General features: G+C 45.5%; 1 protein-coding gene and 1 pseudogene across 2 annotated transcripts in view; both read right to left on the minus strand.

Moving 5' to 3' along the window:
* Positions 1-16,505, minus strand: part of LOC139259729 (activin receptor type-2A) — a 163,786-nt gene that overhangs the window by 75,000 nt on the left and 72,281 nt on the right. The gene's annotated exons all lie outside the window — the stretch shown is intronic.
* Positions 15,939-16,175, minus strand: LOC139260585 (U2 spliceosomal RNA; annotated as a pseudogene).

Genomic DNA, 16,505 nt, shown 5'->3' on the forward strand with positions numbered 1-16,505 from the left:
GTACCTCAGTTATTGCCCGCTGCCTCCACAAGATGATCTTCTTTTTGGTCCCTAATTGGCCTCACCATTCTTTTGACTAACCGTTTACTATTTCTATGTTTATAAAATACTTTTGGGTTCCCTTTTACATTAGTTGCTAATCTATTCTCATACTCTCTCTTTGCCACTTTTGTTCTCTTTTTAGATCTCCTCTGTACTTTCTATATTCAGCTCTGTTGTTCAGTGTTCAGCTGTGACACACTCATTTAGGAGTCAGAAGGTTGTGGGTTTAAGTCTCACTCCAGGAACTTGGGCACATAAATCTACGCTGACACTCCAGTGCAGCGCTGAAGGAGTGCTGCACTGTCGGAGGTGCCGTCTTTCGGATGGAACATTAAACAGAGGCCCTGCCTGTGCTCTCAGGTGGAGAATTCCATGGCACTATTTCGAAGAGCAGACGAGTTATTCCCGGTGTCCTGGCCAATATTTATCCCTCAAATCAACAAAACAAACAGATTATCTGGGCATTATCACATTGCTGTTTGTGGGAGTTACTGTGCGCAAATTGGCTGCCATATTTCCCACATTACAACAGTGACTACACTTCAAAAGTACTTCATTGGCTGTAAAGCACTTTGAAGGGTGTGGTGGTCGTGAAAGGCGCTATATAAATCCAAGTCTTTCTTTCTATTCTCTACTGTATATATACACCTTACATGTGTCAGAAGCCTCCATTTTTTGTCTCGTTTTAATCTCTATACCTTTCGTCATCCGGAGAGCCCTGCCTTTCCCCCACGTGGGAATGTGTCCTGCACTCGAACCATCTCCTCCATGAAGGCCTCCCATTGTTCAATTACGGTTTGGCCTACCAATTTTGGATTCCAATCCATCTGTGCTAGATACCTTTTCAACTCAATCATGCAGCCCTCCTCCAGTTAAGTATTTTTATGCTTGATTGTTCCTTGTCCTTTTCCATAACTATTCGAAGCCTGATAATATTATGATCACTGTTCCCCAATACTCCCTCATTGAAACATGTTCCACTTCATTCCCCAGACCATGATCCAATACTGCTTCTTTTCTCATTGGGCTTGATGAACACTGATCAATAAAGTTCTCTTGTATACATTTCAGGAATTCCTCCCGCTCTTTGCCTTTACACTGGTATTACCTCAGTCTATATTAGGTTAACTGAAGTCCTCAATTATCACTACTCTGCAGTTCTTGCATCTTTCTGTAACTTGCTGGCAAATTTGCTCCTCCAGCTCCTTCCCATTATTTGGTGGCCTATAGTATACACCCACTAGCGCAATAGCTCCTCTATTGTTCCTTAATACTCATCAAATAGATTCCGTCTTCGATCCCTCAACTACATCATCCCTCTTCAGTGCTATAATAGTTTCTTTGATCAATACTATCAGCACCGCTCCTTTTTTTTTTTACCTCCCCTATCTTTCCTTAATGCCCTGTAGCCAGGAATATTAAGTTCCCAATCAAATCTCTTCTTTGCCCCACAGTGCCGTGGATGTGCTCTAGACTACACTCCCCTGAGGTGTTGACATCCACATTCAGCACTGAAATGCAGTTTGTAAGAGCCTCCTGGATGGCCACCCACTTACTATAATGCTGAACTCACTGTAGCTGCGAGGTGGCCACCTCCTGGAATGTGCGTTCCAGGAAATGTCAGGTTCCCGTAAGCCCTGCAGTGACTCCAGCCAGCTAAGAAACCCTAAGCTTGAGTTCAAACAATTAGAAGCACTTCCTGCACACATATAACCTGATCACCAATTCCCAGATTGGGTTCTACCAGGACCACTCGGCTCCAGACCTCATGGTCCAGAACTTAAAGAAGGCTAACTTTGAAGGTATGAGGCGTGAATTGGCTGGGATGGATTGGCGAATGATACTTAAGGGGTTGACTGTGGATGGGCAATGGCAGACATTTAGAGACCGCATGGATGAACTACAACAATTGTACATTCCTGTCTGGCATAGAAATAAAAAAGGGAAGGTGGCTCAACTGTGGCTATCAAGGGAAATCAGGGATAGTATTAAAGCCAAGGAAGTGGCATACAAATTGGCCAGAAATAGCAGCGAACCCAGGGACTGGGAGAAATTTAGAACTCAGCAGAGGAAGACAAAGGGTTTGATTAGGGCAGGGAAAATGGAGTATGAGAAGAAGCTTGCAGGGAACATTAAGACGGATTGCAAAAGTTTCTATAGATATGTAAAGAGAAAAAGGTTAGTAAAGACAAACGTAGGTCCCCTGCAGTCAGAATCAGGGGAAGTCATAACGGGGAACAAAGAAATGGCGGACCAATTGAACAAGTACTTTGGTTCGGTATTCACGAAGGAGGACACGAACAACCTTCCGGTTATAAAAGGGGTCGGGGGGTCTAGTAAGGAGGAGGAACTGAGGGAAATCCTTATTAGCCGGGAAATTGTGTTGGGGAAATTGATGGGATTGAAGGCCGATAAATCCCCAGGGCCTGATGGACTGCATCCCAGAGTACTTAAGGAGGTGGCCTTGGAAATAGTGGATGCACTGACAGTCATTTTCCAACATTCCATTGACTCTGGATCAGTTCCTATGGAGTGGAGGGTAGCCAATGTAACCCCACTTTTTAAAAAAGGAGGAAGAGAGAAAACAGGGAATTATAGACCGGTCAGCCTGACATCGGTAGTGGGTAAAATGATGGAATCAATTATTAAGGATGTCATAGCAGTGCATTTGGAAAGAGGTGACATGATAGGTCCAAGTCAGCATGGATTTGTGAAAGGGAAATCATGCTTGACAAATCTTCTGGAATTTTTTGAGGATGTTTCCAGTAGAGTGGATAAGGGAGAACCAGTTGATGTGGTATATTTGGACTTTCAGAAGGCGTTCGACAAGGTCCCACACAAGAGATTGATGTGCAAAGTTAGAGCACATGGGATTGGGGGTAGTGTACTGACATGGATTGAGAACTGGTTGTCAGACAGGAAGCAAAGAGTAGGAGTAAATGGGTACTTTTCAGAATGGCAGGCAGTGACTAGTGGGGTACCGCAAGGTTCTGTGCTGGGGCCCCAGCTGTTTACACTGTACATTAATGATTTAGATAAGGGGATTAAATGTAGTATCTCCAAATTTGCGGATGACACTAAGTTGGGTGGCAGTGTGAGCTGCGAGGAGGATGCTATGAGGCTGCAGAGCGACTTGGATAGGTTAGGTGAGTGGGCAAATGCATGGCAGATGAAGTATAATGTGGATAAATGTGAGGTTATCCACTTTGGTGGTAAAAACAGAGAAACAGACTATTATTTGAATGGTGACAGATTAGGAAAAGGGAAGGTGCAAAGAGACCTGGGTGTCATAGTACATCAGTCATTGAAGGTTGGCATGCAGGTGCAGCAGGCGGTTAAGAAAGCAAATGGCATGTTGGCCTTCATAGCAAGGGGATTTGAGTACAGGGGCAGGGAGGTGTTGCTACAGTTGTACAGGGCATTGGTGAGGCCACACCTGGAGTATTGTGTACAGTTTTGGTCTCCTAACCTGAGGAAGGACATTCTTGCTATTGAGGGAGTGCAGCGAAGGTTCACCAGACTGATTCCCGGGATGGCGGGACTGACCTATCAAGAAAGACTGGATCAACTGGGCTTGTATTCACTGGAGTTCAGAAGAATGAGAGGGGACCTCATAGAAACATTTAAAATTCTGACGGGGTTAGACAGGTTAGATGCAGGAAGAATGTTCCCAATGTTGGGGAAGTCCAGAACCAGAGGTCACAGTCTAAGGATAAGGGGTAAGCCATTTAGGACCGAGATGCGGAGGAACTTCTTCACCCAGAGAGTGGTGAACCTGTGGAATTCTCTACCACAGAAAGTTGTTGAGGCCAATTCACTAAATATATTCAAAAAGGAGTTAGATGAGGTCCTTACTACTAGGGGGATCAAGGGGTATGGCGAGAAAGCAGGAATGGGGTACTGAAGTTGAATGTTCAGCCATGAACTCATTGAATGGCGGTGCAGGCTAGAAGGGCCGAATGGCCTACTCCTGCACCTATTTTCTATGTTTCTATGTTACAGTCTTGGTCCAAATATGTACAAAACAGCTGAATTCCAGAGGTAAGGCGAGAGTGACTGCCCTTGACATCAAGGCAGCATTTGAGAGTCTGGCTTCAAGGAGTCCTAGTAAAACTGAAGTCAATGGAAATCAGTGAAAAAACTCTATACCTAGCATAAAGGAAGATGGTTGGAAGTCAATCATCACAGCCCCAGGACATCGCTGCAAGAGTTCCTCAGAGCAACCATCTTCAGCTGCTTCATCAATAATCTTCCCTCCATAAGGTCAGAAGTGGGGATGTTCGTTGATGACTGCACAGTGTTCAGTGCCATTCGCAACTCCTCAGATAATGAAGCAATCCATGCCTTCATGCAGCAAGATATTCAAGCCTGGGCTGATACGTGGCAAGTAACATTCACGCCACATAAATGCCAGGCAATTACTTATCGCCAACAAGCGAGAGTCTAACCATTACCCCTTGATATTCAAGGGCATTACCATCGCCAAATCCCCCAACATCAACATCCTGGCGGTCACCATTGACCAGAAACTTAACTTGACCAGCCACACAAGCACAGGTCAGAGGCTGGGTATTCTGCGGCAAGTGGCTCACCTCCAGACTCCCCCAAAGCCTTTCCACCATCTACAAGCACAAGTCAGGAGTGTGATGGAATACTCTCCACTTGCCTGGATAAGTACAGCTCCAACAACACTCAGGAAGCTCGACACCATCCAGGACAAAGCAGTCCAATTGATTGGCATCTCATCCACTACCTTCAACATTCACTCTCTCCACCTCTGAGGCTGCAGTGTGTACCATCTACAAGATGCAATGCAGCACCTCTCAAACCCACGACCTCTACCACCTAGAAGGACAAGGGCAGCAGGTGCATGGGAACACCACCACCTCCAAGTTCCCCTCCAAGTCAAACACCATCCCGACTTGGAAATATATAATCGTTCCTTCATCGTCGCTGGGTCAAAATCCTGGAACTCCCTCCCTAACAGCACTGCGGGAGTACCTTCACCACAAGGACTGCAGCGGTTCAAGAAGTTGGCGCACCACCAGCTTCTCAAGAGAAAATAAGGAATGGGCAATAAATGCTGGCTATGCCAGCGACGCCCACATTCCATAAACAAATTTTTAAAAAATTATCCAGGACACATGAAACATCCTGGAGTTCCTGGGTCTCAGCGGTCACATTTTACATAAAATATATTAAAATAAAAATATCTATAAGTTTAGCATCCCCTTACTCCTATTTATTATGCAATTATTTATATATACCAGATTTTTTACTTAATTCAATTTGGATCCTTTTAATATTGGTATCTTCTACTTGGTTAATTTTAATTCTATACCCTTAGAAGTAACTAATAACTCATTTATACATTTACTTATTTACTGTTGCCACTTGGTTTAAAGTACTTCGCACCTCCTTCCCCCTCCCACCAAAGTTTTAAGGCTGAAGGAGATTAGAGATAGGGAGGGGCGAGGCCATGGAGGGATTTGAAAATAAGGATGAGAATTTTGAAATTGAGATGTTGCTCAACCGGAAACCAATGTAGGTCAGGGAGCACAGGGGTGATAGGTGAGCGGGACTTGATGCGAGTTAGGACACAGTCTGCCGAGTTTTAGATCATCTCTAGTTTACATAGGGTAGAATGTGGGAGGCCAGCCAGGAGTGCATTGTAATAGTTCAGTCTAGAGGCAACAAAGGCATGGATGAGGGCTTCAGCAGCGAATGAGCTGAGGCAAAGGCGGAGACGGACAATGTTACGGAGGTGGAATTAGGCAGTCTTAGTTATGCTGTGGATATGTGGTCGAAAGCTCATTTCAGGGTCAAATATGACACCAAGGTGGCGAACAGTCCGGTTTAGCATCAGACAGAAGTCGGGGAAAGGGATGGAGTCAGTGGCTAGAGAACGGAGTTTGTGACAGGAACCTAAAACAATGGCTTTGATCTTCCTAATATTCAATTGGAGAAAATTTCTGCTCATCCAGAACTAGATGGCGGACAAGCAGTCTGACAATTTAGAGACCGTGGAGGGGTCGAGAGAAGTGGTAGTGAAGTAGAGCTGAGTGTCATCAGCGTACATGTGGAAACTGACGCTGTGTTTTCGGATGAAATCGTCAAGGGGCAACATGTAGGTGAGAAATAGGAAGGGACCAAGGATAGATTCTTGGGGACACCAGAGATAACGATGCGGAGGCTGGAAGAGATGCCGTTGCAAGTGATTCTCTGACTAGGTAAGAATGGAACCAAGTGCAGTCCCACCCAGCTGGGCAACATTGGAGAGGCGTTGGAAAAGGATAGAATGGTTAACTGTGTCAAAGGCTGCAGACAAGTCAAGAAGGCCGAGGGGAGAAATAGTTTGCCTTTGTCACAGTCATAAAGGATGTCATTTGTGACTTTGATGAGAGCCCTTTCGGTGCAGTGACAGGCACGGAAACCGGGTTAGAGGGATTTAATCATGGAATTGATAGGCACGGATTTGGGAGGCGATAACACATTCAAAGACTTTGAAGAAAGGGAGGTTGGAGATGGGGTGGTAATTTGCAAGGACTGAGGGGTCGAGGATTGTTTTTTTTTTCAGGGGTGATAATGGTTGATTTGAGGGAGAGGGGGACAGTACCTGAGGAAAGAGAACCATTAACAATGTCAGCTAACATGGGAGCCAGAAAAGGAAGTTGGGTGGTTAGCAGTTTGGTGGGAATAGGGTCAAGGGAGTAGGAAGTGGGTCTCATGGACAGGATGAGCTCGGAAAGGTCATGAGGGGAGCTTGGAAAGGTCACGAGGGGAGATCGAAGAGAAGCTGGAGAAAGGTGAGGTCAGGGCTAGGGCAGGGGGAGGGATCCTTAGAGGAAGTTTGGCCCGGTGGGCTAGGGGAAGGAAGGGAAGAGGCAGAGAGAGGTGGCTGAACGGATGGTGTCAATCTTAGGGACAAAGAAGTCCATGTGATTTCTGTATTTTATTTTACATAATGTCAGATAGGGTAATTCAGATTTAAAAATTGGTTCCAGCCAGATAGAACTCTGGGAGCTCCCCATTTTTCATGATGACCAATACATGTAAGTAAAACAGACCTTGATGGCATACTCAATGGGAAATGCCTGTCTTAATGAAAGTCCATTTAGCTTTGTTCAGAAACTCATCATCATCTTCTGCACTTTGGCAGAAAAAAAATCAAAGAGAAAGTTATTATTTAAGTGGAGAAAGATTGCAAAGTGCTGCAGTACAGTAGGACCTGGGGGGGTACTTGTGCATGAAACACAAAAGGTTAGTATGCAGGTACAGCAAGTGATCAGGAAGGCCAATGGAATCGTGGCCTTTATTGCAAAGAGGATGGAATATTAAAGCAGGGAAATCTAGCTACAGTTATATAGGCTATTGGTGAATATTGGAGTACTGCGTGCAGTTTTGGTTTCCATATTTACAAAAGGATATACTTGGTTTGGAGGCAATTCAGAGAAGGTTCACTAGGTTGATTCCGGAGATGAGGGGGTTGACTTATGAAGAAAGGTTGAGTAGGCTGGGTCTCATTGGAATTCTGAAGATTGAGGTTTGATCTTATCGAAACGTATAAGATTATGAGGGGGCTTGACAAGATGGATGCAGAGAGAATGTTTCCACTGATGGGGGAGACTAGAACTAAGGGGCATAATCTTAGAATAAGGGGCTGCGCATTTAAAACTGAGATGAGGAGAAATTTATTTTCTCAGAGGGTTGTGGATCTGTGGAATTTGCTGCCTCAGAGAGCTGTGGAAGCTAGGACGTTGAATAAATTTAAGACATAGAAACATAGAAAATAGGTGCAGGAGCAGGCCATTCGGCCCTTCTAGCCTGCACCGCCATTCAATGAATTCATGGCTGAACATGAAACTTCAGTACCCCCTTCCTGCTTTCTTGCCATACCCCTTGATCCCCCGAGTAGCAAGGACTTCATCCAACTCCCTTTTGAATATATTTAGTGAATTGGCCTCAACTATTTTCTGTGGTAGAGAATTCCACAGGTTCACCACTCTCTGGGTGAAGAAGTTTCTCCTCATCTCGGTCCTAAATGGCTGACCCCTTATCCTTAGACTGTGACCCCTGGTTCTGGACTTCCCCAACATTGGGAACATTCTTCCTGCATCCAACCTGTCCAAACCCGTCAGAATTTTAAACGTTTCTATGAGGTCCCCTCTCACTCTTCTGAACTCCATAGAATACAAGCCCAGTTGATCCAGTCTTTCTTGATAGGTCAGTCCCACCATCCCGGGAATCAGTCTGGTGAATCTTCGCTACACTCCCTCAATAGCAAGAATGTCCTTCCTCAGGTTAGGAGACCAAAACTGTACACAATACTCCAGGTGTGGCCTCACCAAGGCCCTGTACAACTGTAGCAACACCTCCCTGTCCCTGTACTCAAATCCCCTCGCTATGAAGACCAACATGCCATTTGCTTTCTTAACCGCCTGCTGTACCTGCATGCCAACCTTCAGTGACTGATGTACCATGACACCCAGGTCTCGTTGCACCTCCCCTTTTCCTAATCTGTCACCATTCAGATAATAGTCTGTCTCTCTGTTTTTACCACCAAAGTGGATAACCTCACATTTATCCACATTATACTTCATCTGCCACGCATTTGCCCATTCACCTAACCTATCCAAGTCACTCTGCAACCTCATAGCATCCTCCTCGCAGCTCACACTGCCACCCAACTTAGTGTCATCCGCAAATTTGGAGATACTACATTTAATCCCCTCGTCTAAATCATTAATGTACAATGTAAACAGCTGGGGCCCCAGCACAGAACCCTGCGGTACCCCACTAGTCACTGCCTGCCATTCTGAAAAGTACCCATTTACTCCTACTCTTTGCTTCCTGTCTGACAACCAGTTCTCAATCCACGTCAGCACACTACCCCCAATCCCATGTGCTCTAACTTTGCACATTAATCTCCTGTGTGGGACCTTGTCGAAAGCCTTCTGAAAGTCCAAATATACCACATCAACTGGTTCTCCTTTGTCCACTTTACTGGAAACATCCTCAAAAAATTCCAGAAGATTTGTCAAGCATGATTTCCCTTTCACAAATCCATGCTGACTTGGACCTATCATGTCACCATTTTCCAAATGCGCTGCTATGACATCCTTAATAATTGATTCCATCATTTTACCCACTACTGAGGTCAGGCTGACCAGTCTATAATTCCCTGCTTTCTCTCTCCCTCCTTTTTTAAAAAGTGGGGTTACATTGGCTACCCTCCACTCCATAGGAACTGATCCAGAGTCAATGGAATGTTGGAAAATGACTGTCAATGCATCCGCTATTTCCAAGGCCACCTCCTTAAGTACTCTGGGATGCAGTCCATCAGGCCCTGGGGATTTATCGGCCTTCAATCCCATCAATTTCCCCAAAACAATTTCCCGACTAATAAAGATTTCCCTCAGTTCCTCCTCCTTACTAGATCCTCTGACCCCTTTTATATCTGGAAGGTTGTTTGTGTCCTCCTCAGTGAATACCGAACCAAAGTACTTGTTCAATTGGTCTGCCATTTCTTTGTTCCCCGTTATGACTTCCCCTGATTCTGACTGCAAGGGACCTACGTTTGTCTTTACTAACCTTTTTCTCTTTACATACCGAGAGAAACTTTTGCAATCCGCCTTAATGTTTCCTGCAAGCTTCTTCTCGTACTCCATTTTCCCTGCCCTAATCAAACCCTTTGTCCTCCTCTGCTGAGTTCTAAATTTCTCCCTGTCCCCAGGTTCGCTGCTATTTCTGGCCAATTTGTATGCCACTTCCTTGGCTTTAATACTATCCCTGATTTCCCTAGATAACCACGGTTGAGCCACCTTCCCTTTTTTATTTTTACGCCAGACAGGAATGTACAATTGTTGTAATTCATCCATGCGGTCTCTAAATGTCTGCCATTGCCCATCCACAGTCAACCCCTTAAGTATCATTCGCCAATCTATCTTAGCCAATTCACGCCTCATACCTTCAAAGTTACCCTTCTTTAAGTTCTGGACCATGGTCTCTGAATTAACTGTTTCATTCTCCATCCTAATGCAGAATTCCACCATATTATGGTCACTCTTCCCCAAGGGGCCTCGCACAATGAGATTGCTAATTAATCCTCTCTCATTACACAACACCCAGTCTAAGATGGCCTCCCCCCTAGTTGGTTCCTCGACATATTGGTCTAGAAAACCATCCCTTATGCACTCCAGGAAATCCTCCTCCACCGTATTGCTTCCAGTTTGGCTAGCCCAATCTATGTGCATATTAAAGTCACCCATTATAACTGCTGCACCTTTATTGCATGCACTCATAATTTCCTGTTTGATGCCCTCCTCAACATCACTACTACTGTTTGGAGGTCTGTACACAACTCCCACTAACGTTTTTTGCCCTTTAGTGTTCTGCAGCTCTACCCATATAGATTCCACATCATCCAAGCTAATGTCTTTCCTAACTATTGCATTAATCTCCTCTTTAACCAGCAATGCTACCCCACCTCCTTTTCCTTTTATTCTATCCTTCCTGAATGTTGAATACCCCTGGATATTGAGTTCCCAGCCCTGATCATCCTGGAGCCACGTCTCCGTAATCCCAATCACATCATATTTGTTAACATCTATTTGCACAGTTAATTCATCCACCTTATTGCGGATACTCCTTGCATTAAGACACAAAGCCTTCAGGCTTGTTTTTTTAACACCCTTTGTCCTTTTAGAATTTTGCTGTACAGTGGCCCTTTTTGTTCTTTGCCTTGGGTTTCTCTGCCCTCCACTTTTCTTCATCTCCTTTCTGTCTTTTGCTTTTGCCTCCTTTTTGTCTCCCTCTGTCTCCCTGCATAGGATCCCATCCCCCTGCCATATTAGTTTAACTCCTCCCCAACAGCACTAGCAAACACTCCCCCTAGGACATTGGTTCCGGTCCTGCCCAGGTGCAGACCGTCCGGTTTGTACTGGTCCCACTTCCCCCAGAACCGGTTCCAATGCCCCAGGAATTTGAATCCCTTCCTGCTGCACCACTGCTCAAGCCACGTATTCATCTGCGCTATCCTGCGATTCCTACTCTGACTAGCACGTGGCACTGGTAGCAATCCCGAGATTACTACTTTTGAGGTCCTACTTTTTAAATTTAGCTCCTAGCTCCTTAAATTCGTTTCGTAGGACCTCATCCCTTTTTTTAAACCTATGTCGTTGGTACCAATGTGCACCACGACAACTGGCTGTTCTCCCTCCCATTTCAGAATGTCCTGCACCTGCTCAGAGACATCCTTGACCCTTGCACCAGGGAGGCAACATACCATCCTGGAGTCTCGGTTGCGGCCGCAGAAACGCCTATCTATTCCCCTCACCATTGAATCCCCTATCACTATCGCGCTCCCAATCTTTTTCCTGCCCTCCTGTGCAGCAGAGCCAGCCACGGTGCCATGAACTTGGCTGCTGCTGCCCTCCCCTGATGAGTCATCCACCCCAACAGCACTCAAAGCGGTGTATCTGTTTTGCAGGGGGATGACCACAGGGGATACCTGCACTATCTTTCTTGCACTGCTCTTCCTGCTGGTCTTCCATTCCCTATCTGGCTGTGGACCCTTCTCCTGCGGTAGGACCAACTCACTACACGTGATACTCACGTCATTCTCAGCATCGTGGATGCTCCAGAGTGAATCCACCCTCAGCTCCAATTCCGCAATGCGGACCGTCAAGAGCTCGAGGCGGATACACTTCCCACATGGTACAGGAGGAGCATATCACGTGACCAAGCTCTCCTGCCATGCCTTAACCTTAGATACCCTTAAATTGGTAATAACAATGCTAAAGTTCACTTACTGATATAAAAAAGAAAAGAAAAGCTACTCACCAATCACCAGCCAATCACTTACCCCATTGGCTGTGACATCACTTTTTGATTCCTTTCGACTTCTATTTTGCTTTCTCTCCCGCTGTAGCTGCACCAGTACGCCTCTTATAGGTCGCTCCCCTCTCACCAACTGCCGCTGGCTCTCGATCTCCCGCTGGGCTTTTGATAGGTCGCTCGCCTCTCACCAACTGCCGCTGCCTCTCGATCTCCTGCTGGGCCTTTGATAGGTCGCTCCCCTCTCACCAACTGCCGCTGGTTCTCGATCTCCCGCTGGGCTTTTGATAGGTCGCTCCCCTCTCACCAACTGCCGCTGGCTCTCGATCTCCCGCTGGGCTTTTGATCAGAGATAGACAGTTTCTTAACCGATAAAGGAATAAGGAGTTATGGGGAGCGGGCAGGAAAGTCGACCCAAGTCCACGGTCGAATCAGCCAAGATCGTATCAAATGGCGGAACAGGCTCAAGAGGCCATATGGTCTACTCCTGCTCCTATTTCTTATGTTCTTATTGGCAGTCCTTTGGCATCGCAGAAGACTTGCTTCCACTCTTAAAATCTGAGTCCTTAGGTGGCTGAACAGTCCAATACGAGAACCACAGTCCCCGTTACAGGTGGGACAGATAGTCATTGAGGGAAAGGGTGGGTGGGACTGGTTTGCCGCACGCTCTTTCCGCTGCCTGCGCTTGATTCCTGCATGCTCTTGGCGATGAGACTCGAGGTGCTCAGCGCCCTCCCGGATGCACTTCCTCCACTTAGGGCGGTCTTTGGACAGGGACTCCCAGGTGTCAGTGGGGATGTTGCACTTTATCAGGGAGGCTTATGAGGGTGTCCTTGTAACATTTCCTCTGCCCACCTTTGGCTCGCCAGAAACTAAGTCAAAGCTGGTTGATAGCTGAAACAACCTAGTCAAATATTAACTTATTTTGATTGACAAATAGTTCAATAGACAATATATCCTGATTGCTGAGTCATTAAAGGAAATGGAAAGAGGTTAGCAGCGAGCATCCAAACATTAACACCTCACTGTGTGACATTAATTATAAACTCTCAACCTGTTTATATAAATCAAGGAAATGATTTTAACATAGAAACATAGAAAATAGGTGCAGGAGTAGGCCATTCGGCTCTTCGAGCCTGCACCGCCATTCAATGAGTTCATGGCTGAACATGCAACTTCAGTACCCCATTCCTGCTTTCTCGCCATACCCCTTGATCCCCCTAGTAGTAAGGACTACATCTAACTCCCCCTTGAATATATCGAATGAACTGGCCCCAACAACTCTCTGTGGTAGAGAATTCCACAGGCCCACCACTCTCTGGATGAAGAAGCCTCTCCTCATCTCAGTCCCAAATGGCCCACCCCCTATCCCTAGACTGTGACCCCTGGCTGTGGACTTCCCCAACATTAATAAGAACATAAGATTTAGGAACAGGAGTAGGCCATCTCGCCCCTCGAGCCTGCTCCGCCACCCAACAAGATTACAGCTGATCTGGCCGTGGACTCAGCTCCACTTACCCGCCCACTCCCCATAACCCTTAATTCCCTTATTGGTTAAAAATCTATCGATCTGTGATTTGAATATATTCAATGAGCTAGTCTCAACTGCTTCCTTGGGTAGAGAATTCCAGATTCACAACCCTCTAGGAGAAGAAATTCCTTCTCAACTCGGTTTTAAATTGGCTCCCCCATATTTTGAGGCTGTGCCCCCTAGTTCTAGTCTCCCCAACCAGTGGAAACAACCTCTCCGCCTCTATCCTGTCTATCCCCTTCATTATTTTAAATGTTTCTATAAGATCACCCCTCATCCTTCTGAACTCCAACGAGTAAAGACCCAGTCCACTCAATCTATCATCATAAGGTAACCCCCTCATCTCCGGAATCAGCCTAGTGAATCGTCTCTGTACCCCTTCCAAAGCTAGTATATCCTTCCTTAAGTAAGGTGACCAAAACTGCAAGCAGCACTCCAGATGCGGCCTCACCAATACCCTAATACAGTTGCAGCAGGACCTCCCTGCTTTTGTACTCCATCCCTCTCGCAATGAAGGCCAACATTCCATTCGCCTTCCTGATTACCTGCTGCACCTGCAAACTAACTTTTTGGGATTTTCATGCACAAGGACCCCCAGGTCCCTCTGCACTGCAGCATGTTGTAATTTCTCCCCATTTTCCCTTTTACTGTTTTTTTTCCCCCAAGGTGGATGACTTCACTTTTTCGACATTGTATTCCATCTACCAAACCTTAGCCCATTCGCTTAACCTATCTAAATCTCTTTGCAGCCTCTCTGTGTCCTCTACACAACCCGCTTTCCCACTAATCTTTGTGTCATCTGCAAATTTTGTTACACTACTCTCTGTCCCCTCTTCCAGGTCATCTATGTATATTGTAAACAGTTGTGGTCCCAGCACCAATCCCTGTGGCACACCACTAACCATCGATTTCCAACCCGAAAAGGACCCATTTATCCAGGCTCTGCTTTCCGTTAGCCAGCCAATTCTCTATCCATGCTAATACATTTCCTCTGACTCCGCGTACCTTTATCTTCTGCAGTAACCTTTTGTGTGGCACCTTATCGAATGCCTTTTGGAAATCTAAATACACCACATCCATCGGTACACCTCTATCCACCATGCTCGTTATATCCTCAAAGAATTCCAGTAAATTAGTTAAACATGATTTCCCCTTCATGAATCCATGTTGCGTCTGCTTGATTGCACTATTCCTATCTAGATGTCCCGCTATTTCTTCCTTAATATGATAGCTTCAAGCATTTTCCCCACTACAGATGCTAAACTAACCGGCCTATAGTTATCTGCCTTTTGTCTGCCCCCTTTTTTTATTAAAACAGAGGCGTTACAGTAGCTGCTTTCCAATCCGATGGCACCTCTCCAGAGTCCAGAGAATTTTGGTAGATTATAACGAATGCATCTGCTGTAACTTCCGCCATCTCTTTTAATACCCTGGGATGCATTTCATCAGGACCAGGGGACTTGTCTACCTCGAGTCCCATTAGCCTGTCCAGCACTAGCCCCCTAGTGATGGTGATTGTCTCAAGGTCCTCCCATCCCACATTCCCATGACCAGCAATTTTTGGCATGGTTTTTGTGTCTTCCACTGTGAAGACCGAAGCAAAATAATTGTTTAAAGTCTCAGCCATTTCCACATTTCCCATTATTAAATCCCCTTTCTCATCTTCTAAGGGACCAACATTTACTTTAGTCACTCTTTTCCGTTTTATATATCTGTAAAAGCTTTTACTATCTGTTTTTATGTTTTGCGCAAGTTTACATTCGTAATCTATCTTCCCCTTCTTTATTGCTTTCTTAATCATTCTTTGCTGTCGTTTAAAATTTTCCCAATCTTCTCGTTTCCCACTAACCTTGGCCACCTTATACGCATTGGTTTTTAATTTGATACTCTCCTTTATTTTCTTGGTTATCCACGACTGGTTATCCCTTCTCTTATCGCCCTTCTTTTTCACTGGAATATATTTTTGTTGAGCAATATGAAAGAGCTCCTTAAAAGTCCTCCACTGTTCCTCAATTGTGCCACCGTTTAGTCTGTGTTCCCAGTCTACTTTAGCCAACTCTGCCCTCATCCCACTGTAGTCCCCTTTGTTTAAGCATAGTACGCTCGTTTGAGACACTACTTCCTCACCCTCAATCTGTATTACAAATTCAAACATAAAAGACATCCCCATGGCATACATCACAGGTCTAATTTCTCAGCTTCAGCAGGAGATCAAAACTATGGATGAACTGGTTTTCGGATCATTCACATACAACCTGGCATCTGTGAAATCTACTGAGGGACAAACCTGACACTCTCAAAGGTTCTGTCGTTTGTTGAAGAAATTAATTCTGGAAAGTGTATGGATTCCAATTTAGTGTTTTAATATTGTGCTAATCAGTATCTTAGGCATCATTTGGCTACAAATTTTTTTTTTTTTTTGAAATTCGTAGCCAATCGTTCCAATTCTTTGTCAAATCACAAACGCCAGAGGTCACCTTGCACACGCCAAGGATCACTCTGCGCCAATGCTCTTAGCCAAAAGGCCTAGAGCCACTGCACCGTTCCTGGAAGTACTGCAATACCAGGTTCGTGCCATGAGGTGGATGGGTCAGGTCCCCACACACCTCCGTGGAGGTGGATGGGTCAAGCCACCCCACCCACCTCCTGTTTCCAAAAAAACAAGCATATACCTTCCTGATCCAGGGAGAACCACCCGGAGGTCATGGTGGCTACTCCCCTGTCAGGTCAGTTACGCATGATCTTAGCCAAAAGGCCGAGAAGCGACCTGTACACACTGGTGCGACAACATGGTATTTTCCACCTCATAGAAGGGACAGGGAAGGATGATGTTCTCTAATGATTGATATACTATGACTACAGGTTAATTGTTAATCCAGGGAAATTTAACCTATACACAACACATAAGCATGCAAGTTTTCATGCACAAGAAACTGCTCGTTTATGGGATCCACCTTTTTTTGCAGGGTCGGAAGCTAAAACAGCAAAACCCTTTTTGCTTTTCTATACATTAATCCCTCCTACCACCCATTTCTCCACATGGACCGCCATGGTCAATGCTCCCATGACTAGCTCGTACCTGGCACAGAATGCCTTG

The sequence above is a fragment of the Pristiophorus japonicus genome, chromosome 3, assembly GCF_044704955.1.
Source record: "Pristiophorus japonicus isolate sPriJap1 chromosome 3, sPriJap1.hap1, whole genome shotgun sequence".
NCBI lineage: Eukaryota > Metazoa > Chordata > Chondrichthyes > Pristiophoridae > Pristiophorus > Pristiophorus japonicus.